Below are 24,382 nucleotides of genomic sequence, written 5' to 3' on the forward strand. Positions count from 1 at the left end.
AAGTTTATACAGTCAGCAGGATTCTAGGAGCCCACTTTGCTCAGCCTCAGTTTCCTCATCTGTAATCTGGGAGATGCCTGAGCTGGAAGAATTTTAAAAATGAGACTGAAGGGCCTCCTTGCACAAGAGGGTGTACCTCTGGTCTTGGGTGGGTCTCTCCTTTTTCTGGACCTCAGTTCTCTAGGAAATGAGAGTGATTGCAAGATCTCTTCGTCTGACTCCAGGGGAAAGCGGGGAGAGCCTCTCTGCATGTTGGGCTGGCCTCATTGTCTGCCGTGGAAAAGGCTGGGCCTCGTATTTCCGCTGCCTTGGGAAAAAATTGACTTTTTGTTTTCTCTCTTGCACTCTCCCTTACGAGGAGGCCACTTTCTTGAACAGAAATGGAGCCTGTCAGAGCAATTAATATCAGAATTTTAAAATGCCACATCATTGAAGCTATTTTTCCACCAACAGTCTTCCAGTAGGAGCACAAACAATTCACAGGGGTCTATTTTAAGCACTGGAGTCTCGGGAACATTTTAGGAATGTTCTTTACTTTAAAAGACACAGCAAGGCCACAATGCCAGGCTTGGTGGCTCATGCCTCTAGTCTCAGCTATTTGGGAAAGCTGAGGCGGGAGGATCACAGGTTCAAGACCAACCTTGCAAAAGTTAGCAAGACCCTGTCTCAAAAATAAGACGAGCTGGGGCTGTAGCTTCATGGTAGAGAGCTTCCCAATACCAAAAATTAATAAAGAAAGAAAAGTCATAGCAATGTGAAATCTCAGATATTTGCTCAAGACTCTCAGAGTCTCTGAACTGGGTGGGGAAAGAAAGGGTTGTCAGACCCTTCAGCAAAGCGACATTTGTGTTGAAATGCCTCAAAGTTCTCTGCATCAAAGGTCACAGAAAGAAGCCCTGGAAAGGAGACTTGAAATCTAAAGAAATCCAAAGGAGCAGACCGACTGGGGATAAGAGGAAGGAGCTGAAGGCTGGGAGGGAGCCCGCCTTTACCTCAAACCACCTGCCTTGGCGCCCCTTCAATCACTTCACGCAATGCTCACGGAGACCCTAGGAGGAAGGTAGTGTCATCGCCCTTGCAGATGCAGAAACAGACTCAGAGAGGCCACCTGTGTGGGGCTTGATCGGAGTCGGTGTTCTCTTCCCCTTTGAGCCTGGTCAGGCAGCCTGCAGAGTGGCGGCTATACAAGCCTTGCGCCTTGTGTTTTGTTGTTGTTGTTTTTTGTTTGGTTGGGGTTTTTTTGTTTGTTTGGTTTGTGTTGTTTCTATATATATATATATATATATATATATATATATATATATATATATATTAGTGCCAAGGATTGAATTCAAGGCCAAAAGACCTGACAGGAACAATTTTCGGGAGGATGAGTTGATTTGGGGGCTCCTGGTTTCAGAGGTCTCAGCCCAGAGATGGCCAACTCCATTCCTCAGGGCCTGGGGCAAGGCAGAGAGGAGATCCTCATGGCAGAAGAGTGTGGTGGAGGAAAGTGTTGAGCTCTCCTCAACACCACCAGAAACCTACCCCAAAGGCTTGCCCCCAGGGACTGACCTCTTCCAGCCACACCCTACCAACCTCCAGCACCGTTAGTTAATCCTCTCAGGGTATTAATTCTACGGATTGGGTTAAGGTTCTCATAACCCAATCATTTCACCCCCAAGCCTTCTTACAAGAGCTTTTGAGAGACACCTCCCATCCAAACCAAAACACCAAGCCATGCCACCAGCTCTGGAGTTGATTGCTAACTCATTCAGCTTAAAACTCTTGGGCAAGTTACTGAACCTCTCTGTGCCTCAGTTTGCTCATCCAAAATGGGGTTTATAACTGTCTGCTTCACAGGGCCATTGCAAGGATTCATAGAGTTAACACAGACAACACTTCAGGTATGAGAATATTCATACTTGCTTGGCACATGGTAAGAGTTACACCAAATTAGCTCTTAGTTTGGTTACCCTGCCTTTAGCTGGAGTTGTTACCCTAAATATTTGGAGAAGTGATGGAATTAACACTGCTCACTCTTTTGTGCTCTTCTGTATCGCTCTGTCACTCAAGCCTCCCCTAACATCTGACACCTCCAAAATCTTCTTGTTTGCTGCACCTTCACCCTTCCCCTCCTCTCCTTTATGACCAGGGGACTTGCCTCCCAGTCTTCATTCATTCCCTGTATCTTTCAACTCTGAGCGTGAATGAGCTCGGGAAACCATTGTGGATTCCATTACCAAACGTGTCACAAAACATCTACATTGACCATGATCAAATTTTGTAAGGTTTCAGTGACTTGGTTTCTTTATCAGTAGAAATACTAATATTTTATCTCTCAGAGGACCGTGGTGATAATTAAATGTTGCTTACATGCAAAGATCTTAGAGGATTAATTGTTTGTTCAATTTTAGCTACTATTACTACTTATCACTGCCTAAAATGCTAAATTTGATTTCCCTTTCTAATTTCTACCCATTATTATAAGAGCCAATTACAATTCTACATTCCATTCCTCTCCCTCAAGCACTCTTCTCAGATTTAGCCTTCTCTGTCCTTTAAATTGGGGATGGTAGCACCCATCAGAGACTTGTGGGCTTTTTAGACTCGTATCTGTATGTCTTCCTCCTTCCTGAGGAATAGGGACTTGCTCTTGACCATCTGAGAGTGACTGAATTCCTCTGTATTATCAGAATCAAATCAGTGGTGTTTGCTTTGCTTTTTATGGGCGCAGTGGTCCTGGAATTTGGGTCCTAAATAAATGCACCTTTAATGGGAAGGATATTAGACACGATTGAGCCAGTCTGTCCATTGTCTGGGGGAAGCCATGGAGATTCAGAAACATGAATGATTTCCCCAAAGTCACAAAAGCATAGGGAATCAGCACAGTAGATGAGAAACAGCAGACGATTTGGAATCACAGAATACATCCTCAAATTTAAGTTCTCCTACTAATCATTATAACCTTAGGCAAATTATTGAACTTTCTGGACCTTGTCTTCCACCCCTATTATAATATGCTTGATTCCATCTGTGGTTATCGTATGTTTGATGGGATAAATTGCCTTCCATGGTTTCTGGATGATTTGCTTTTCCCTGATTGGTTGGCTTCTAATAATGTCTTTTGGGGACTTTGAGAGCCAGTCTCTACCCATAGCCCTGGTGGTCATTCAGTTCTAGAAACTCAATTCCAACACTAGCCCTCAGGATGCAGGGTAAGGGCCATGCTGGGCTCTTTATCAACGATGCATCTATACCCATCTGGTTTGGTTCTCAACTTCTCACAGAGAGCATGAGATGTTCCCATCCAATACATGTCACCTCTTTAAGAACAATCAGCAAAGTCTTTCTCTGGATAGTCTATGGACACTAGTAACAGTCACCAGGCCATAGCCACCGTGGAGGCTAAGGCAAATGTCTTCTTCAGAAAGATGCTTCCAGACTCCTTTATTTTCAGTGGTTGACCAGAAAATCAAGTGGTTCTGGCTTAGGGAAAATCTTTATGCTCAGCTTTCTTTTCTTTCTCTGGGTGTGTACACATGTGCACCTCCTCACTCTCTACCTTCTCCGTCACCCACACCCACCCTGGGAAGAGGTGCTGAGCACAGGGGGCTGTCTTCAAGCAACCTGGTACTTTCCCTCAGCAAAGGCAGCAGAGGTTAAATTGGCAGAGTCCAAGCACCCCCGAGTTGAAATGTCCACCCAAGTACATTTGGCAGGTGCCAGAATCTATATTTCATTCCTCCCAACCTGGAAGATGCCAAGAGAGAAATCTGGAGTTGTTTTCAAATTCTCAGGCTTTGATGATGTTTGTGAGAAAATCAGTATTTTCAGTGAACACTTCTGAATGGCAACCATAAGAGAAAATCAGCTGAGCAGAATTCATGCATTTCACGGAAGGACCAGGCCCTCCGTCGTGCATTCATTCATGCTCAGAAATTAATTGGTGACTATATGAGTGAGGAGTCTTTGGTTGCAAGGGATAAAACCAATGCTGGCTAATGTAAGTGTAAGGGAATTTATTAGGAGGATAACAGTAGCTTAAGGAGTCAATAGAAAAATTGGATAACCCAGGCTCAGATATAGGATGGAATCAAATAATGTTGAATTTGGAAATATTTTGAGGTGTATTTCCATAAAAGAAGCAGTTGGGTCAGGGAGCTGCAGGGATAAATTAACTTTGGCCACCTCTTTCATGTTTATATTAATTGCTCAAAAATGAGACTCCTCACGGAGAACATCAATGGGCCAACCTTGGTCACAAATGTGCCTTGAGCCAAGTAGTCCTTAGGGACCCCTTTGGCTTCCATGATGGGAAAGAAGGCATCTGTATTTACCATTGTAGCAAACTTGCAAAAAACGGGAAGGAAAGTAATTTCTCCAAATTATTGAGATCTTGTTGGAATGGGAAAAAGAATTGTAGCCTTCTACTCCCCAAAATTCTCTACCTACATTTTCACAGTTTAAAATCACGTGGGGTGTCTGTGTGTGTGTGTGTGTGTGTGTGTGTGTGTTTGAATACTTAATCATTAGACAAACATTTTCTGAACAGTTTATGTCAGGCATGTGCTAATGACTGGGGATACAGTAAATAAAACTGTTTTGGGGAGAGAGACACCACAACAGATACCTCCCATACAATCTGGTGACACACATTATCATGCACGGCTACAGATACACACCCCCCGCAAGGCTCTCCACAGGCAGTGTCACACAATCCAGGTATTTAAGTGATAGAACAAGGAAGTAGAAATGAGTTGTTCATGATGCTAGGCATACGTACATCCTTCTGTTCATTCTTAAAGTCATTCAACAAACACTCGGTAGGCACCTAGAATGTGTGAGACTTTGGGTTTTGTTGGATTGGAAAAAATAACAGAAAGGACAGTTATAAATAAGAGGTGCTGAGGCTTTTCCTGAGGACTTTTCTCCTGATTTACATGCATCTCATTCAGCAAGATTAGATTCCACTCCACCATCTCTCTCATTACCTGCTCAGAAAAAGACAAACCAGCCGAGCAGCCGCAGGAACTCCCCTTGCAGCCTGCCCCTGTGGGATTGTAAAGAACCTTGGCCCTTTTCCTGGAGAATTGTTCCCTCCTCTCATCCTGCCACCAGGGGCTGGGACACAGCCTGTTGGAGCACTGTGAAGGAAAGGGGAAGAGGAATTGGCACCATGCATTTCTCCTGCTTCCTTTTCTCCAAGTTTCAGGAAAACAAAAAACTCTCTTAGTTTTGACAGCATTCTCAGGTTTGGGCATGTTCAGATGAGTTCAGAAGACCAGAACTGTCACCCGAGCTCTGGACATCACTGCAGCATGTGGCTCTGGACAAATTCTTCCCTGTCGAGTTCCCTCTTTCTCATCTGGACAAATGGGAGATTTGCACAACTGCTGTATACCCTCCATTTCTTGGGTCCCTTTGGTCTCGGCTCCCTCTCCTTCTTCATGCTGTCTGGGCTGGTCTTCATCTCACTTCTTATCTTCGGAGACTCAGGATTAATGACCTCCTCTGAGTCCCAGGTTTCCTAGTGGCTTTCATGAAGGAGCAGAAAGTGGAGTCTAGCATCTCCAACTTCATGCAGATATTTCTTTCCTTTACTGGCAGCAAAAGCCTTTAGCAAACTTGTAAAGAGAGAGCTTCAAGGATGGGCAAGAAATGATACAAGGCAGGGGAAGAACTGCGGAGTCCAAACCTCACTGTGTGCTCCTTGGCCCTGGGGGAACCCCACACAGCATTCAGCCCTGCCAGGCAGGGAGTTTTGAAAGAACCCAGGGAGGCCGCACCTTGACAGAAGCCCTCCCCTCTCTGAGCTCTCTTCCTGTGTTGTGACAGATGCTGCTCTGATCCCGTTGGTACCCAGCTCCCAGAGAAGAAAACAGATCACCCATCACTGGGTAATTATAGAGCAACTGAAAGGCCATTTAGCTACTGTGTGATAAGCAATAGACTATTTTAATAATAACCAATTACCATACATTATAGTATATCATTTGGCATTTGATGATCTACTGGGGTCTCACCTGTTCCTTGCCTTATGGAGCATTTCACCGATGTTCACACCTTCCCCACCAGAAGTTGTGTCAGTTTCTAATTGAAGCACTATTTTTAGGGAAGAGTTAGGAAAAGTTTGTCGAGATGGTGCAAATTATATCATGCCAAGAAGAAGGATGCATTCTGCCAAGTGTCTTTTCTGACAGCTCTGCCATTACGTCGCACTTAGCAGGATGGAGAGTGAGATTTGTTTCATGATCTGTTAGCCTTTCAGCGTTAAAGGAGGTGTAAACCTGGAGGCCCGATGTCCCAGAAGACCTGTGGGCCATCCAAACCGACACCGTGCTCTGCTGCTCACTGCTCCTTCCCCTGCTGAGCTGCAGTCTCACTGCCTATGGAGCTTGAAGTCAGGGGGTGAGCATCCTGCTACAGGCTTTGCCGTGGGACTGGCTAGGCCATAGGGGTTCTTCAAGGGACCAGAGGAGAAGAACCTCTCTAAGAGCTGCTCAGCCCATTTCCCTGGCCCGGAATCCCCTCCTTAAATTTACTCACAGAGCCCCTTCTTAAGGCGAAAGTCTGCCAAGATAGCCATGCAGGCTTGGGTCCAGTGTCCAGTCCCACATTTATGCATCCTTGTTTCTTTTCATGATCTTCCTCAGGCAGAGAACTAAGCCTCTCTTCCTAGGAAGGTATGAAAATTTTCTTTCTTTTTTATTTTTTTCTCTCTCTCCCTCCCTACTCTCTGTCTCTCTCTCTGTCTCTCTCTCTCTCTCTCTCACACACACACACACACACACCATATTTATGTTCAACCTCCCATATACCACTGTTATGGCCTGGACATTCTGGAATGTCTCCCCAGAAGCCCATTTGTTGCAGCATGGCTCAGAGGTGGGGTTCTTAGGGCTTGGATCTCATCAGTGAGTTAATCCCTTTTCTGAATTAGTCCATCCATAGCTGAATGTATTAGTGGGTAGTAATTGTTGGTGGGTGGGGGTGGCATGAAGCTGAAGGAGGAAAGTAACTGGTGGGTTTATATTTTGTCCCTGGTTCTCCTCTCTCTCCCTCATCGCTCTCTCTCCCTCCCTCTCCTTCTCCCTCTTCCTCTCCTTCCTGGCTGCTATGGGCTGAGCAGCTTCCCTGTGCCATGCCCTTCCACCAGGATATTCTGACTCACCTCAGGCCCAGAGACATAGGGCAAGTTTCCCCGTGGACTGAACCTCTGACACCGTGAGCACTCCCCACTTTTCCCTCTTCTACATTGTTCTTGTCAAGCCTTCTGGTCACAGCAGTGAAAAGCTGACACACAATCTCACTCTTATGGATTTCCAGATTTGTAAAATTCCAGTGTTTTCTGTTTGGAACAGGCTGATGGCACCTTCCTGTTCATTCTTCTGCCTTCATAAAGCAGATGCAGTCCAATCCATCAGACACCACCATCATCGCCATATCCGGTCACTTTCACCTCATCCTCCAGCCCTCAGGCTGCCACCACCCTGTACCTGGATTATTGCCATAGTTTCCTGTCTGGTTTGCCTGCTCGCACTCTGCCTCCCAATACAACAGCTGAAGAGATTTTATTAAAACTCTATTCAGATCGTGTCACTCTTCTGTTCAAATCTCCTAAGAGCTTTCCATCTCATTCAGAACAAAGAATAAATACATATTTAAAAAAAAAAAACAGAATGAAAAATGGAGTCAAAAGTCACTAACTACAAAGTTCCGTGCAATCTGGTGCTCCCTCGGGCTACAGACTGCTCCACAGTCACCTTGCCATCCCTCCTTCCATCTTTGGGTAGTCACCTTCCTTGCTCCACATCAGCCACACTGACCTATTTGCACTGTCTTTGGACACAATGTAGCAGTTTGATTTTTTAAATTCTTTGAGTAGAGAAAATTAACAGATTTCATTCTCACTCTTACATTATTTTCAAAAGGTATCTTAAAGGAAAAAAAAATTTAAAGTATCTGATAAAAATAGAAGGGAGACCAGTACTGTAGAGAAAGTGGGTCAAGGGGAAAAAGAAGGAAAGGCACTGAAGACTGAAAGTGATCAAATTATGTTATGTGCATGTATTAACATGTCACCATGAAACCACTATTCTGTAAAATTATTATGTAACAATAAAAATTTTTTTAACTCTAAAGATGCGATTGGTTACCAATTCCAAGATAAAAGTCCTTTGTTGAAATATAAATAGGCATTTTTAAAATTTAATTGCTTTCATTGCTTAACTTTGAAAAGAAAAAGTCAACTCAAAAATGAAGGAAGATTTACACTAAACTTTTGGGTCTTTGAGATACTTTAGACAGAGCTCTCTTAGTTGCACAAGGAATCCCGCTCAAATTAGGATCTGGCAGCAAAGGATGATCTTTGAATAAGAAGGAATTTGAAGACACAAAAGGCTTCCAAGCTGAAGATGAGCTGAGCCCAGGAGTTTGAGAGAAGTCTAGACCAAAGTGGCCGAGCATTTGTGTTGGAGATGAATGAGGAAAGTGCAAGCTAAGTATTCCTGCTTGAATTAGGATGATCCAGAAGGGGGAAGACAGAGAGGGCAAGAATGGGCCTGAAAGAAAATGATTAGGGAGGTGAGGAGCCGGGAGAAGACAGAGCAGGGAAAGTAAGCAGATGATGACTAGGAAGACAGAGCAGGGCTGACAGGTTCTCATCCTCCTGAGAAATGTGCTCTCTCAGGCCAGAAACCGAAGACATGATGCATGGTAACTGGAAAAAGTAACACAGCCTTGGGACCAGAGCAAAATTCCCTGCCTCAAGCTCATTATCCTTCAGCATAGACATACTTATTATTACTTTCTAAATCATGATCAGACACATGTCCATTTTACTGTTAACTACCATGCTAAGGTCAGTAAGAGAGTCATAGAATTATGTACTCCTCCCTTTTATCAATTTATACAATGCAATGACAAAGGGAAAGCACACACTGGTCAATTATTCTTGGTGCCCTGGAAAGAGCGTATGTTTGCAGCGAAACAGATCTAGATTCAGATCTTGGCTCCTCTACTTTTAAAATATATTTTTACATAAGTTTCTTAAACCTTTTAAGCCTCAGTTTCCTCATCTTAAAAATGGAAAGAATAATGGTGGTCACCCTGTGGCTGAACATAGTAAGTTTTAGATAAACATTGGCTCTTCTTTTATAATACAAAGTCATTATGTGACAGATTGCCAGAATAAATAGAACAACCAACCAAACAACAACAACAAGAAAACAACCTAAAGACTCTCCCAAGGCCTTCAGAGACCTCAAGGTAATGGAAGGTGTGTGAGTTTCTTGGGGAGGGTGGGTCTTGAACCACCTGTGATAGTTCATTTATATGTCAGCTGGATTGGGCCACAATAGACCCAGACATTTGGTCAAACATTGCTCTGTAAAGGACTTTTTGGATGAGATTAACATTTGGATCAGTAGACTGAGTGAAGCAGAATGCCCTCCGTATGTGAGCAAGCACTATCCAATCGGTTGAAGGACGGAATAGAACTACAAGGCTGACTCTTCCAAAAGCAAAAGAATTCCTCCTGCCTCCATGATTGTCTTTGAACTGGGATGACTTGCACGGAAACCTTGGCTCTTCCTGGCGGTCAAGTCTGCCAGCCTTTAGACTAGAACTAAGCCATCAGCTTTCTCAGATTCTCAGCCTGCTTGCCTCACCCTGCAGGTCTTGAATGTCACCTGTCCCCAAATCATTTCAGCCAATTCTTTGTAACTAATTAATTAATCAATCCAATTTGTTCTTTTTTCTCTGGAGAATTCTAACCCATTAGGATGGGTTAGCTTTAGATAGAGGTGGAGAAAAAAGAAGGAGGAAAAAGACAAGAGAAAGTGAAAATCAATTGTACGTGTTCACAAAAGCTAGAGGCTTCCGACTGAGTAGTGCTAGCTGACAGGTACCAAGGGCATATTACCTGCCAGCTTTTGCCTGCATCCAGGCAGTCCTTTTAAGAATCTGTTGACATATGTCCCATGTGCTAATCAGCTCTCTGTCACTATTAAAAAAAATACCTGAGATAATTAACCTATAAAGAAAAATGGATTGTTTTGGTGCATGGTTTTGGAGCTTCCAATTCATGATTGATTGTCCCCATGGTTTGGGGCCTGTGACAAGGCAATAGCATATCATGGTGGGAGCATATGGCAGAGCAAAACCACTTGCCTCATGGTCAGGAAGCAAAAGAGCGAGGAGAGAGCTACAGTCCTACAGTCTCCAACAAGGTCATGTCCCCAATGACTTAAAGACCTCCCACTAAGCCTCAACTCCTACAGGTTCTTCCACTTCTCAATAGCATCACCCTGGAGATTCAGACTTTAACACATAACCCTTTGAGGGACATTTAAGGTGCAAACCAGAAGGCCAATTAAATACAAATGCTATTCCCATTTTACAGATGGGAAAGGCTAGTCACAGAGAAGTGACTCAGCTCCCACATCCAGCAAACAGCAAGATCAGAGTTCAGACCACAGTAATGTAATTCCAGAGCCTAGGCTCTTGATCTCTGTATAGATTAAAATTTAGTAAGGTCAAATTGATAAAAGTGACAAGTGAGCACAAACACAGCGGGGTCTTGCATGTCAGACTGAGTGGGTTAGGTAACTGCAGACCTTAGGCCCAACTCCTTCATTCTGTTCACAAGGAGACTGAGGTTCAGAGGTGGGAAGAGGTTTTTTAAGGCTTACCCATGACAATGACTGAGCCAAAACTTGACCCTGGAGCTCTTTTCCATGATCTGCCTCAGGCAGGGCCAGTGCTCCTTTGGGGTTTCACTATGATGGCATCCTCTCCCAGGACTGGGCCTCTCCAGGAGATGGTGCTGACTGAGGGGGACCCTTCAGGGACAGAACCAGGTTCATCCTTGGAAAGCTAAGAGGAAGAGGGTTGTGTGGCTCTTGGTCACTCACCATCTTGGCCTGTGACTGGACATTTCAGCCTCCTCCCCTTCCTCTGGTTGTTGTTTCTCGGTTTTTGCTCTTTCTTTGGGACCCTCTGCCCATTCTGCCTCATTTCCATCTCCCGCAGTCTCAATTTTTCCACAAAGAAGGTCACCTGATACCAGTCTTATGTCAATTCTAAACAAGTCTCAGGGTCAGTCCTGCCCTCAACTTGTAGTACTTTAAGTAGCCATTGAGAGTATGAGGGTATTTTATGTGGCCTCCCTGGATGACAGGCTGACACTGACTTTAGGGCCCGTCACCAACTGGCTTCCTTCCATTCCCAATCCCTGGGCCTGACTTTCTGACCATTTCACTCCAGACTTGGAGTAAGTGTGGTCCTGGCTCTCCATTGCCTGTGTTACTTTCAGTTAGTTCAGAGTGTGTTTCTGTCAGCTCTGGTCCCACCCTGTGGGCAGCCCTTGAATCCTAATGATGAGTCAGACACAGCCTCTGAGTCACTCTAGAAAAGCAACAGTCTCACTAACAAAAATATGGAAGCCACTTAATCATCCAGCTCTATGGATCAACCACTTACTGTATGTCAGACTAATGATGAAAAAGACAGAGTGCCTATCTTCATGGAGCTAAGGGTGAAAGATCTGTCACAGACAACAGGTAATCACTACCCAGTGGGCAAAGTGTGTGACAGGGGAAGTACCCGCTACTAAGGGGAAACACAGCAGGGACACTTAGACTTGGCCTGGCCTTCAGGGTTCTGGTGGGACTGGCTATGAATGGCTCCCAGTTGCAGCAATGTTTGAGCTAAAAAATAAATAGTTCTCCAGGCAACGGAGAGTAGGAGTGAGCACATGCTGTAGGGCTATGAGGGGAGAGGCAGGGATAATTTCCAAGCAGAGAGAACCATGAGTATTTGCTGTGAGGAAGAGAGGGAACCTGTTGTGATATGGATGGCATGTTGTATTGATGAAACAGATTACCAGAGAAAAGAGACCAATGCAATGCAGGGCAGGCTTGTGGATGATCCTGTAAATTGTTTTAGGGAGTTTGGAATTTATCCTGTAGCCATGTGGTGGTACCTCTCAAAGATCTTAAGCTGAGGGGTGACACAAATTAACTTTGCAAGCTAGACAAAGAAGTAAAGGTGACAAAAAGGATGTTTGCAATATCCAGGGAGCCAGAGAAGCGGTGGCTTGTTTTTCCTGACTCCTTGACCACACCAGAAATTCACCATTAGGGACAAGGGCCCTCCCACTGTACACATTCCTGATTCCTGGCCCAGAAGCAGGTCCAGGATCCAGGCCTCCCTAAGCCCTGTTAGTGACCTCTAGCCTCCTGGCTGAACTTCCAGTAGCTTTCAGATTTTATGGAACCTGCTCCTCCTCTGCTCCCTCCTGCTGCTGACAATTGGCTGGCTCACATTACTCTTGCCTGACAGTGAGATGCCCCCTCCTGCCATCACCGGGTTGGCCTTCATGCCACAGCCCATCACAGAGCACATCTGGGTCTCAGACTCTTCCAGACCTGCTTCATTCTACAGCAATGTGATCCCTCCCTTCTGACATTATTGCTTACACAATAGCTGGATTAAGCACAAGAATGATGCCCTTAAAGAAATATCCCTCTCACCTTGTCCTTGAAGAATTCTAAGGTGTAGAATCTAATTCAGCACCTGTGGCAACTTTGAGTAAGTTAGTTAGCCTCTCTGTCCACTATTCCTCATCTATAAATGTGCTCAGTAACAAGAATCACTTTACAGGCTTATTGTAAATGTTCATTGACTTAACACATGCATGGCTTTACATCGAGGGAAGTGAGGCATTATTGCAGACAAGAGCAGTCCCCTCATCCTGGAATAAACTAAAACAGCATCCTGTAAGTAATTCAGCAAGAAGAGGAGGTCAGGAGCCAGCAAGTCAAGGAAAAGAAAAATTAATGGGATTCTCTTCAAATAAACAAAAACTCAAAATGTCTCCATAATCAAGTAAAATTTTAACAGAAAATGCTATGGGTTAGTGTCATGGGTTAGATATGAGGTGTCCCCTTAGCTCATGTGTTAAGACAATGTGAGAATTTTCAGAGGGTGAGGCTGGAGGAGATAAGTCACTGGGGCATGCTTTTGGGGCTTATATTTTGTCCCCAGGACAAGCTCTCTCTGCTTCCTGGTGCCATGTCCTGCACTGCTTTCCTCCACCATGCCTTTCCACCATGATGTTCTGTCTAAGCTTGGACCCAGAGCAATTGTGCTGGTCTTCTATGGACTGAGACCTCTGAAACATGAGCCCCAAATAACCCCCCTCCCACATTGTTCTTGTCAGATGTTTTGGTCACAGTGATGAAAAACTGACTAGGACACAAGGCAGCTGCCCAATTGGCCCAGCCCTGATGGCTTCTCAGTCTTGCAGAATCCTTAGGTCCACTCTTTGAATAGTTGGAGCATGGGAAAAAGCACAGCCTTTGTATTCAGACCAAACTGAGTTTGCAAGCTGACTCTGCCACATCCTGGCCATGTGAACTTGGGAAGCTCACCCCAAATCTGTGAACCTTGGATTCCTTATGCAGATAGTGAGCACACCCCATCTACTTAGGGGACCCTGCTTTCTCTTGGATCTCAGGTCTACCCACATGCTCAAAAGAAGTCCAGACTTTCCTGGAGCTTGAGCAGTGACGAGCTCTCAGGAAGTGAGATTTTAGAGAGGGCCCTGGGCATGCCTTCCGTCTCCTCCTACTCGGAGGACCTGAGGCATTGTCATTCTCGAGGCCAAGTCCTTTCCAGGACCGTGAGGGTCAGAGGAACGCACAAGGAGAAACACAGACCTCCTTCAGTGTTCACATCCTGCTGCCCCCTACGCTGGGCTGTCAGCCCAGGAGTCATTAGCAGGTGGCAGGGCCGAGCATGGGGCCATCAGTCAGAGGAGAATGGCTGCCGCAGTTCCTGGGATGCAATGGTGCCCTGAGGAGCCATTGGCAGTAATGATGATGGGTATTTAAGCAAATGAACTGTTAATGACCAGGCAGAGGTGAGCTGCCTCCCAGACCAGCTGGAGCCCAGAGTTAGCAAAGGAGGGCGAGGTAGGAATGAAGAGAGCGGGGCGGGAGGAAAGAGAATTCATTTTCTTCTCAGAAATTGGTTTCCCTAGGGAGTCGTGGTTGGCCACGGGGCAACACCCGCTTTTTATCTGCTATTACCCAGGTCTTGCCATCACTTCCATGAATGATTGCCCAAATTCCTGGGTGCTCTGCCCAGGCATACTCCACCCCTACTCTATCTTTCTAGCGCAGTCCTTCTTCCCACATAGCAGAAGGAAATCTCACTGGAAGTCCATGACATCAGGGAGAGAATCACAGGGATGCTAGCTAACTGGTTCAGGTCTGGTGGATTCTAGGGCTGGGGATGGAGTGCCTGGTGAAGATGGAAATAATCATGCTAACAGTCGCACCATCTACTACCAATGATGTTGTTATGACTACCAGGAATGGAGTACCAATCACATGCCAGACATTTTTCTAATCACTTAGTTAACACTGTTTAATGTTCTTAGTTGTTAAGGTGGTGATTGATGTTCCCATTTTACAGAGGAAGAGACTGAGGATCAAAGAGATAAAAGGAGTAGACCAGAGATAAGAAAGACAGAAAGTTGGTACACAGCTGTGTCCAAGAGTCAGAAGAGAGGCTGAAGGTAGAGAAGTTCAAACGTCAACCTTTCATCACTCAAAGCATAACATAAGGAGAGGGAAAGATACTGGAGTGAGGCCAGAGAAGATGTTGGGCTAAGAGCAGGAGACAGAGCCAAGATTAAGGTACTGTGCACTTGTGATCCACACAGTGTGATGGACAGGAGGCAGGTGGCCTCACAATCCTACAGGTAGACATGCTTGCTCTAGCCTCTGCCTCTTTGCAATTTTTCTTCTTCTTTTTTGGTACCAGGGGTTGAACCCAGGGGTGCTTAACCACTGAGCACGTCTCCAGTCCTATTTTTTATTTTGAGACAGGGTCTTACTAAGTTGCTGAGACTGGCCTCTTGCTCTACCCTCCATACCAGGTTCATCTGAACCCACAATGGTGAAAGAACGTGTGATCTGGTAAAAGGCAGCATCTCTGCCCTTAGAACTTGCCACATCCTGCTGCATGATCTTGGGGACATTCTTTAATCACTCTAAACTTGTCTTTTAGTATGTGAAATACAATAGCAATCATGTTTTGATTCCAAAGTAAATAAACAACCCAAACAACCTGGTACAGGAGGTATTGCTATTGATATTGGTATTTCTGTCTCTGAATCCTGACTTCAGAGTGGATTTGGTTAGGTATTTAATCCCTTTGACCCTCTTTTCTTTTTAATACTGGGGATTGAACCCAAGGGTTCTTTTCCACAAAGCTACATAATCTGTCACATTGATTGATTGACTGATTGACAGATTCTTGCCAAATTGCCAGGGTTGTCCTTGAACTTGTGATCTTCCTGCCTCAGCCTTCCAAGTACCTGGGATCACAGGCATGTTCCACTGCACTCAGCCTGACCCTCTGTTTTCTAATCTGCAAAAGGAGAATAACAATTTTTACCTGGAAGTATCATTTTAAAGATTATTTAAATAAAATACCTAGCATATAATTGGTCATCAAAAATAGGAACTGCAATTAATTTTCTTGTCAAATAGGTGCATATGGTGCCTGACCCCATGTCTGGACCTCACTTTGCAGTTCCCTGCCTGGCTTCTTCTCTTCTATTCTCCTCTGAGGAACTTTCTTAGTGCGCCTTCTCCAGGAAGGTTTTTCCGGTCACCTGCAGCACTGTATCCCAGAGCTTGAAGATTTCTTTTAGTCAAGTGGTGATTCACTGAAGTTCATCCCCTGCCGCCCTCTGATACTTCAGTAGCTGGTTAGCTATCACTCTGGAACTTCATTAGAAGCCTTTAATTGGCTGTGTGAATTTGGACACATAACTTTCTTTCTTTGAGCTTCAGACACCTCATGAACAAAAGAAGGTTTGGGCCAGGACTTTGTCTTTTGTCTCCAAACCACAGATCTTCCAGGACTTTAAGGTGTCCCTGAACATAGTCCACATCCTCTCCTCCCATACTCCTTCTCAATTGCCTGCATCCCAAATCTCAGCTACTATTTTAAATTCCGCTTCCACCATAAGTTGCCTGAATCCCCTCCAGCAGAGGTGGTTTCCTCTTAGAAATTCTAGAATCCTTGATTTTATCCACCACCCCATGCAAATCTCCTCGTACTTCATCTAGCAATGCCATCACTATTATAGGAGCCCCAAGTCTTTCATCACAGAAATTGTGCATCCCCAGGTTTCCGGCAGCACCGATATCCTCAGCCTTGATTGACAAGGACCTCTGAATCTTAGGGCCTCGTGGTGGGCACTACAAAGGGATCCAAAGATGTACTGTGCCATCCCTAACTAGGAGCTTACACATCCAAGTCAACACCACCTTTGCTAAAAAGGGACAGATCTGCCTGGGCCTCTCTAAGCATTGCTGTCACATGGATGTAGAAACCTACACACCTGCACCCCATCATTCTTTGTTCCCTGATGCCCTTATCTATAACCAGATTATCTTCATTTCATTCCATTTCTTTAGACACCTGTGCTAGGAGCTCTAGACCAGAGCAAATTCCCTGACTCCAGGCACTCTATTTTTCTTCTGCTGTAACTGGCATCTGTTCAGGCCGATGAGTGAATATTTATTAGATCTCAGCAGGTTTTGGTCACTTTAATTGTTTTCTAGTGAAACGTGCCCATTGCTGCCACCAGACCTTGTTGGCCATTTATCAGGCCTGCTAAGTGAAAAGGGAGCAGAGAGCTGTACAGAGCTGGGAGCTCAGGCAGGTCCAGGAAATGTTGGCTGCAGAAAGAAGTCACACCAAAGAAAAATGAGTCCTTGGATGGTCATCTGGAACTGATGGATTAAGAGATAAGCACCGGAGTTGTGATCTCGACACACAGGATCACTGGACCCAACCATTCCTATAATTAGATGTGAGTGTCAAGTATTTAGTGTTGTTGTTTTTTTTTTTTTAAACTTTTAAAAGTGTATAGAGCAAAAGCCACTGGAAAGGCAATTGCCATTTTTTTTTAAAGAGCTTGGTAAGAAATAAGCAACACTTATTAAGCGCCATGCACTTAACAGAAATTGGTGGTTGCCCTGTTTACTTTTTGCAAAAACCATTTTCTGCATAAATATTTTTCCAGAAGCCTAATAAGTAAATAGATAGCAGAAGAGCTGCCCTTGTTGAAACTGGAGTGAGAAACCCAAAGCCCACCTACTCCTTTTGTCCTTTCATCACTCAAACTCCCACCAAATTAGCCTTTGAAGCCCATGAATTGTCTCGGTGTTAACAGTAGATCTCCAGTGGTGGCCTTATTTTCCCATCTTACACATGTGTTAAGTGAGGCACTGGAGAGGAGTGAGTAACAGTCTCTGGCCTGAGCAGAGAGGGAGTAGAGAAGCTAGGCCATATGGATGGAAACCCACCTTGAATTATCCAGGGGATCCTCCCCAGGACAGAGATCTCACAGTCTACTCTGCCCCCCCCTCCCCCCAAGGAAGACTGGTTCCCTCCAGCTCATGCCCCGCCCCTTGCCTGACTGTCCCTCTGTCCTGCACTTCCCTGTCTCTGGGTGACTAAGTCCTCTCAGGGCTCTGAACTTCACAGCCTGGGCAAGCAGGAAGTGGGGGCAGCCCCTGTGGCGAGTCAGATCCAGTGAAGATGATTTGGTGACCCCAAATGCCAGTTTGTTGCCTGTGATGGGACTGAAGGCCCTGTCCAGATGGAAGTGTCCAGCAGCCCAGCTGTGGCAGGTGGGACTAGAGAGGGGGTGGGGGATGTTGTTCCTTTTGCTGGTCCTCAGTAGCTCTCCCTCATCTTATTCACGAACCTCCAGACCAACAAGGCTGCCTGCATAAGTCTGGCCTCACCAAACCCCGGCCTCCAGGAGAAACCAGAAGCTGCCATCTCACCAACCCCATCCTCCTCCTCCACTCCAGAGCTCCTAGCACCCTCATCAGAGCCGTCAAATGAGGGCTTTCATTCAATAGCAATATGGTTATGTCTTATTGTGGGCTTTATGCTGGGAGACATAGATTTACACTCCCCAGCTTCCTCTTCTTCTCCAGTTTCCAGTCTGATGTGTCCCACGACACAGCTCTGGACACAATAAATGGAAGCTTGTTGTGGGAAAACGTTTGATTTCTTAACAAAGACTCCTCCTTCTCCTTACTTCTTCCTACCAGATTACAGATGTAATGGAAGGGGTCGTAGCAGCCATAATGCAACCATGAAAGAAAGGAGAAGATAATCAGAAAGCTATCAACCCACATAGAGTTACCAAGCTAACCCTAGCAGTACTTACATCCAGATTTCTTTTTGTGTGAGGAAATTCAGTCTGGATGTATTTAAATCACTATTGAAATCACTCAAAACTGAAAGCATTCCTGACATAATGCATGACCCAATAGGACCTTTACCATCACCCTGGGAAGTAGGTATCATCATCTCTGTTTTAAAGTGAGAAAATTAAATTTGGGAGAAAGTGACTGCACAAAAGTCATTAAACTTCTATGTGTAGCAGAATCAGGATTTAATTTTAAGCTTTTCATACTACACTCATGAACCAATTCCAAACAAAAAGCTACTATATCAGATACACTAAAAAATTGTGTACCGTATCTATATTATGTATAATTTTACATACAAACTTGAATATACTTTTGTGTATATCTACACATATATTTTTCTTTATATATGTCTTCTCTCTTTCTCTCATACACACATGCTTTTTACTCCTATTGAATAATTGCTTTTTAGCCCATGGAAACAATACCCCTTGTATCTTGAGCCCATGATGATTTACCTCAGAGACTCACATCACTCTTGGACTGCTGGATACACGTAAAAATCATCCTGGAAAAACACAGACGATTTGGAAGTGCCAGGCTCTCTAAACATTAAGAAGAAGAGCGTCTGAGTGTGGGAGGCGGCGTGTAGAACATGAAGAACAGAGAATCTGGAGTGGGAAGATGTAAGTCACCGTCTGTCTCGTGCTGAGTCGTCAAAGCTTGGACAAGCTTGAGTTTTCCTACCTGTAAAATGGAATTGATGGGAGATACGGTGGGTGTGTGTGTGCGCGCGCGCGCGTGCAATGGCGGGGCATAGAGAGTGTTGAGTGATGTTTCAAATCAGTTTAATGTGAATATACATATATATATATATTTATCTATACATATATATACACATAGAGGGATACATTTATATATTCTTATACTAAGGAAATAGGTGTCATTTCCCAGTAACCCCATCTTGGCCAGAATTAGATTCTTTCGTGATTCATTAACTGTGAACAGGAGAGTATGGTGTGGAGGATGGGGATGCACAAGAGACACCAATTAGCAGAGGGTTAACTCTTCATGAGTCTCTTCTCAGAGTCATCAGGGTTCATTGTACCACATCAAGACTTTTGGGCCATGGCCCAGAGACTGTTTTGGCTGTTTGTTCCTCATGTAGACAGTCTGACCTCAGAAACTACATCGTCCTGATTCCACCCCATCAGGCCCTAGCAGGGCAAGTACTCAGGTGGGACATTTTTACCATTTTCTCAGATGCCATGTCTTTTTTTGTTTTTGTTTCTTTTTTACAATGGGTTCCAATGCCCACTGTCTTAGTCTTTTTGTTGGTGCCATAACAAACTCCTTGAGACTGGTAATTTATAAAGAACAGAAATTAATCATTCAGTTCTAGAGGTTAAAAAGTCCAAGATTAAGGCATCAGTATCTGTGTGTGTGTGTGTGTGTGTATGTGTGTGTGTGCGTGTATGTAGTGGGGGGCATAGAGAGAAGGCCAGTATCTGGTGTTGGCCTTCATGCTGTGCACCCACATAGGGGAAGGAAGAAACAAAAGAGAGAAATTAATTCTGTTCTCACATGGTGGAAAAGCAGTAGAGATCAAGCTCACTCCAGCAACTGCTTTTATTAGAGGCATTCATCTATTTGTGAGACGCTCAGTCTCATGACCTAAACACCTCCCATTAGGCTCCACCTCCCAGCACACTTGCATTGATATTAAGCCAACAACACAAGAACTGGGGGCACATTCAGACCACAGCACCAATGTTCTTATATTCAAAGAGGCAAAACCATCACCTTATACCTCAGGCATTATTAGCAGGTCAGGGGGCCCATGCTCACAATATCACAATTTGGTGGATAAAATGGGCTTCCAGGCCTGAGCAGGTCTGTGCTGGACAGTTTCCTCCAGGCCTCACTGATACTCTCCTTTATTACTGAGCTGTGCTGAGAATAAACCTTTCACGGTAGCAGCTTCTTCTTGGATTACCCTTTCCTGAGATCAAAATGTTTGCTGGGATTACGAGAAACAGGTCGAGATTAACATGTGGTGTTTAACTGAAGAGCCTCAGGCTCTTGGCTTCCCTTCATGGCTTGAGCTGCCAAAATAAATTTCCACCCACGGACATCCTGGGTCTGTCTGGCTTGCTTAGAGTAAAAACACGGAGTCAGAGTTGCAGCCACACAGCGGATTCTCCTCTATTCACAAAGGGAACCCAAAGCTTTTCCATCCAGGCTGCTCTCAGGTCCCCAGAGGGAGTTTCTTTCTTTTCTGTCCCAACTAAAGGCTAAGAAGCCGAAGTCTCATCACCTTCCTCCGGGGGAGCCCTCTGGCCCTCCAGCCCTCCTTTTACTGGGGCAACGTGGCAGTTTTCCTCATGGTGTTCTGCAGTCATTCAAAGGGCAAACCTGTCACTTCCTTAGACACTCGTCATGCCAGCCTCGGTGCTAGGCCGCGGGACCCAGTGAGAAAGAGACCAGGCAGCCCTCACCCTTGGTGTCCACTCTCCAGGTTTCACTTTCGCAGTCTGGCTTTCTTCCTCTGCAAGGTCATTGTGTTGTCTGCAGAGGAAGGAAGCGAAGGCAAAACACCTGGTTACTTAACCCGTGAGGGGTTTCAAATTTAAACTTATCTAACATTTTTTGAAATTCCATGCGACAGACTCTAGGCTATAGGCAATTTCACATATGTTCAAAGCACTCAGTAGATGTCTGTGGAATTGGATTATTTGTTAACATCATCACAGCTGTGAGAGAGAGATCATTTGCCCCAGTTTTCAGTTAAGATGAGGTATAGAAACTTTCCCAAGATAATAAGTGGCGGGGCCTCTTAATGTTACCATCATTATTGCTACATGTACTGCTACCAATACCACCCTATGACCACCCCCATTAGTACAGTGCCACCATTACCACTACTGTTACTTGTGGTACTGCACGACTACCATTCCCACCCTACCATCATCACCGCTACTCCTAACTGCCAGTGTATTACTACTTCCCACCCATTGTGAAATCACCCAACACAGAGGCCCGAGGACTCGGGTCTTTCCCATGGGCATAGGTCTGTTACCCCTGGCCTAGGAGCTCAAAGAAATAGGTCTCTCAGGATCTCTTAACTAGGAACTGAAGGAACTCCCTGGAACAAAAGAAAGAGGCAGTTATAGGAAAAGGGCGCAGCATTTTAAGTTCAAGGACTTTCACTCCAGGTTTCAGCTTTGGATTATCTTTCAGCCTCCCTGCACCTCAGCTTCTGTCTCTATAAGATGGGGAAAGTATTGCCTCCCTGCAGGGAGGCATGAGGGTAAATCTAGAACACCATGCATGTGAAGGGTCCCGGGGGTGAGAGCTTGTCATGGGGACAGTATTTCTTATCCAGACCAGAGTGTCTCTATGGATGCCATTATTCCTATGATTTGAGTTTTCCTCTTGTCCCTCAGCAGCCCTGACCCTGACCCAAGAGTATAGCTCACTTTGCTGAGGAATCGGGTCCAAGGGCTGTCACCAGCCTCCTCCAACCCCTTTCCTTTTGCCTCCCCACTGCCTTGAATGAGGAAGCCAATCCAGGATGCATTTGTGTAGCATCTGGAAGTCATCTGAGTCGACCAAGAAGGAGAAGGAAGGAAGGAGGAGGAAGAGACAGAAACACAGCCTCAACAAAAGCCTCCCGGGGAGAGAGTCACTCTAGAATAGTTCTTCCTGAGCTCCGCAGAGGCCTTGCCACCGCCACCGTGGAAAATGCCGGAAAACTGCCGGCTAATTTCAGAGGCTCCACGTTGGTGGGCCAACATCCCAGGGAGAATGAGCAATTATGATTTCCATCTAAGCAACATATGCTGTTTGCTGGCCTCTTTCGAACAGCTGTAGGTTAGATGCTGTTAAGATTGGTCTCCTTCTCTCCTCCATATTTCAGAATTCAAATTAAACTAAAATAACAGCACCTGCTGAACAAAAACCCCATTGGAAATGTGTCCTCGTACACAATTACTGCAGGGAGGCTGGTCACCATTGTTACCCGCCTATTCTTCCTGAATGGGAACGGCAGCAAAGTTTCCCAGGCAGCTGCAGCAATTCAATTGTATAACTGGAGCTGGCCCCGCGCCAACCCTCAAGAACTCAAGTGGCACCAAAAGATACTATATTGATTTGCAATCGAACATAATAGGCCATCAGCTTAATTATTACTGAAGTGACAAGGTTCTGGGTATTTCATATTTATATTTCAGGGCCTGTGAAGGATGAATGTAAATCTTTTAAATGCACAGATTTGCATATCTTCAGAAGGGTTGAGTGCTCTTATTACATTCATAGCCTTTGAAAGACCAAAAGGACTGGCTATTGAACTCAGGTTGCCAGATCCCACCGGCATTTGCTTGGATGAAGAGACAAAAGGCACCAAATGGAAATTGCTTTTAACTAAAAAGGGGAGGGGGGTGTGCAGCTCACTCCTCAATGCCAGCAAGCTCAGACCTCTTTGGGGCCTTCTAAGGGAAAATGGTTATGGGTCTTATTGCTAGAGGCATTTGGTCATTGAGAAATGAAGCCAATGACTTCTTGGACTTGTAAGGTCCTCCTCCTCTTTGTGTCTCCCAGCCTGTTCCTGGCTTCTGCATGCAGAGCTCTGGTCAGCTGAACCTCAGAAGCTGCACAGATGTAGGCAAGGGATTTATGAAAAGAGCCAAGGTTCACTCTCCAAATGTCCACTGCATATCTGCACCATACAGAAACCAAAGTCACAAAGACAAATGGTGTCATCTTCAATCACTCACCATCATCAACCCCCTGCCTATATTCTTTCTAATAGGACCTGTCATCCTAGCAAGAGATTTTAGATTCATTACAAACTTGTCTCTGTCCCTCACCCTCTAGCCATTGTACTATAGATCCTTTCTCCAAAGTCCCCACTGCACTTTGTTATTTGCCCCTCTTGAGTCCTCCTGCAGCTTCTGTTAGGTTTCACCATAAAGCCTGGACTCCAGGAAATTTCCCCGTGGTATCGTCCTGCCTCCAGGTGGCTGAGTCACAGTCCATTCTCAACCAGGCCATCAGAGGGCCATCTTGAAAATGCTGGAACCTATTGCACTCCTGCCCAACCCCTTCAATAACACCCTGAGGATAAAGCTCAGCTCTTCACAGAGCAGTTTCTGCCTTCCTACCACCTAACTATTCCACAGGTCCACGCTTTGACCCTTTTCACATGGTGTCTCTTTGCCGAAATGCCTTCTTCCCCTCATCAAAGAAAGGATGAGAATCATGGCCCATGATTCACTTTAAAACATCACATCCTATCTTACACCTTACCTGGGCCCCTGCCTGGCAAGCCCACTGCGCTCTGCTCCTAAGCACATTTGGAAAATCCACCACCCTGTGGTTTACTTAAAGTCTTGCATGTGTGCTGCCACTACAAGGAGAGCCTCACAGAAGATGTGCTCTGAAATCTTTTCATTCCCATGACCTAGATCAGGGCCTAGCAATTGTGAGTCAAGTAGATCTTCAGCCCTTAGAAATATCAAACATGCATTAAAAGTCTATTATATGGGAGTGATTGTCCCAGACACTGAATCAAAAATAGCCTATATAGGAATCCCCCCAAACCAGGACACAGCTGTAAGTACTAATATCATCAGTGCTAACAAAAAAAGATTGGTTTAGACATCAGGTGTTCCCCAAATAAAAAGAAATGAAATTTGTGGCGAGGAGTATTGGAAGAAAGCAGGGCTAGAACTAAGCCTGACATCTTGAAATCCTACAATTTAAGAAGTGACAGGACCATTTGAACTCACTTGCTCTGATTCCAACATTTTATAGATGAGCAAGTTGAGAACCAAAAAGTCAGATCATGTGAACCCCAATCCCCATTCCTTTCCATTCTGAGATGGGTGGGACTTGGCTGGACATGGAGTGGGGAGAACATTCCCAGTGGTATCTCTGCATCACCCTTATCATCCTCAGTCATTTCAAAAACACCACCATTGCACCACTCCCATCCCCAAGCCACCTTGTCATCACCTCCTTGTCTCCACCATTGTCTCTTTCTCTTTGACAGTCACTGTTCCGGCCCCCTCCTGCCGTTATTCCCACAACCACAATTCCCATACCAGAGGCCTTTTGGTTTAGTGGAAAGAGAAGGTGCTTTGATC

The 24,382-nt window shown here is 45.1% G+C and overlaps 1 long non-coding RNA gene across 1 annotated transcript in view; it reads left to right on the plus strand.

The window, feature by feature from the left end:
- Positions 1 to 22,940, plus strand: part of LOC144377085 (uncharacterized) — a 71,667-nt gene extending 48,727 nt beyond the window's left edge. Inside the window, exon 4 of the long non-coding RNA XR_013437741.1 lies at positions 18,709 to 22,940. This is a non-coding gene — a long non-coding RNA (uncharacterized LOC144377085). The remainder of the gene's footprint in view (positions 1 to 18,708) is intronic.
- Positions 22,941 to 24,382: the final 1,442 nt, after the last annotated feature.

Source organism: Ictidomys tridecemlineatus, chromosome 4 (assembly GCF_052094955.1).
Source record: "Ictidomys tridecemlineatus isolate mIctTri1 chromosome 4, mIctTri1.hap1, whole genome shotgun sequence".
In the NCBI taxonomy this organism is placed as follows: Eukaryota; Metazoa; Chordata; class Mammalia; order Rodentia; family Sciuridae; genus Ictidomys; species Ictidomys tridecemlineatus.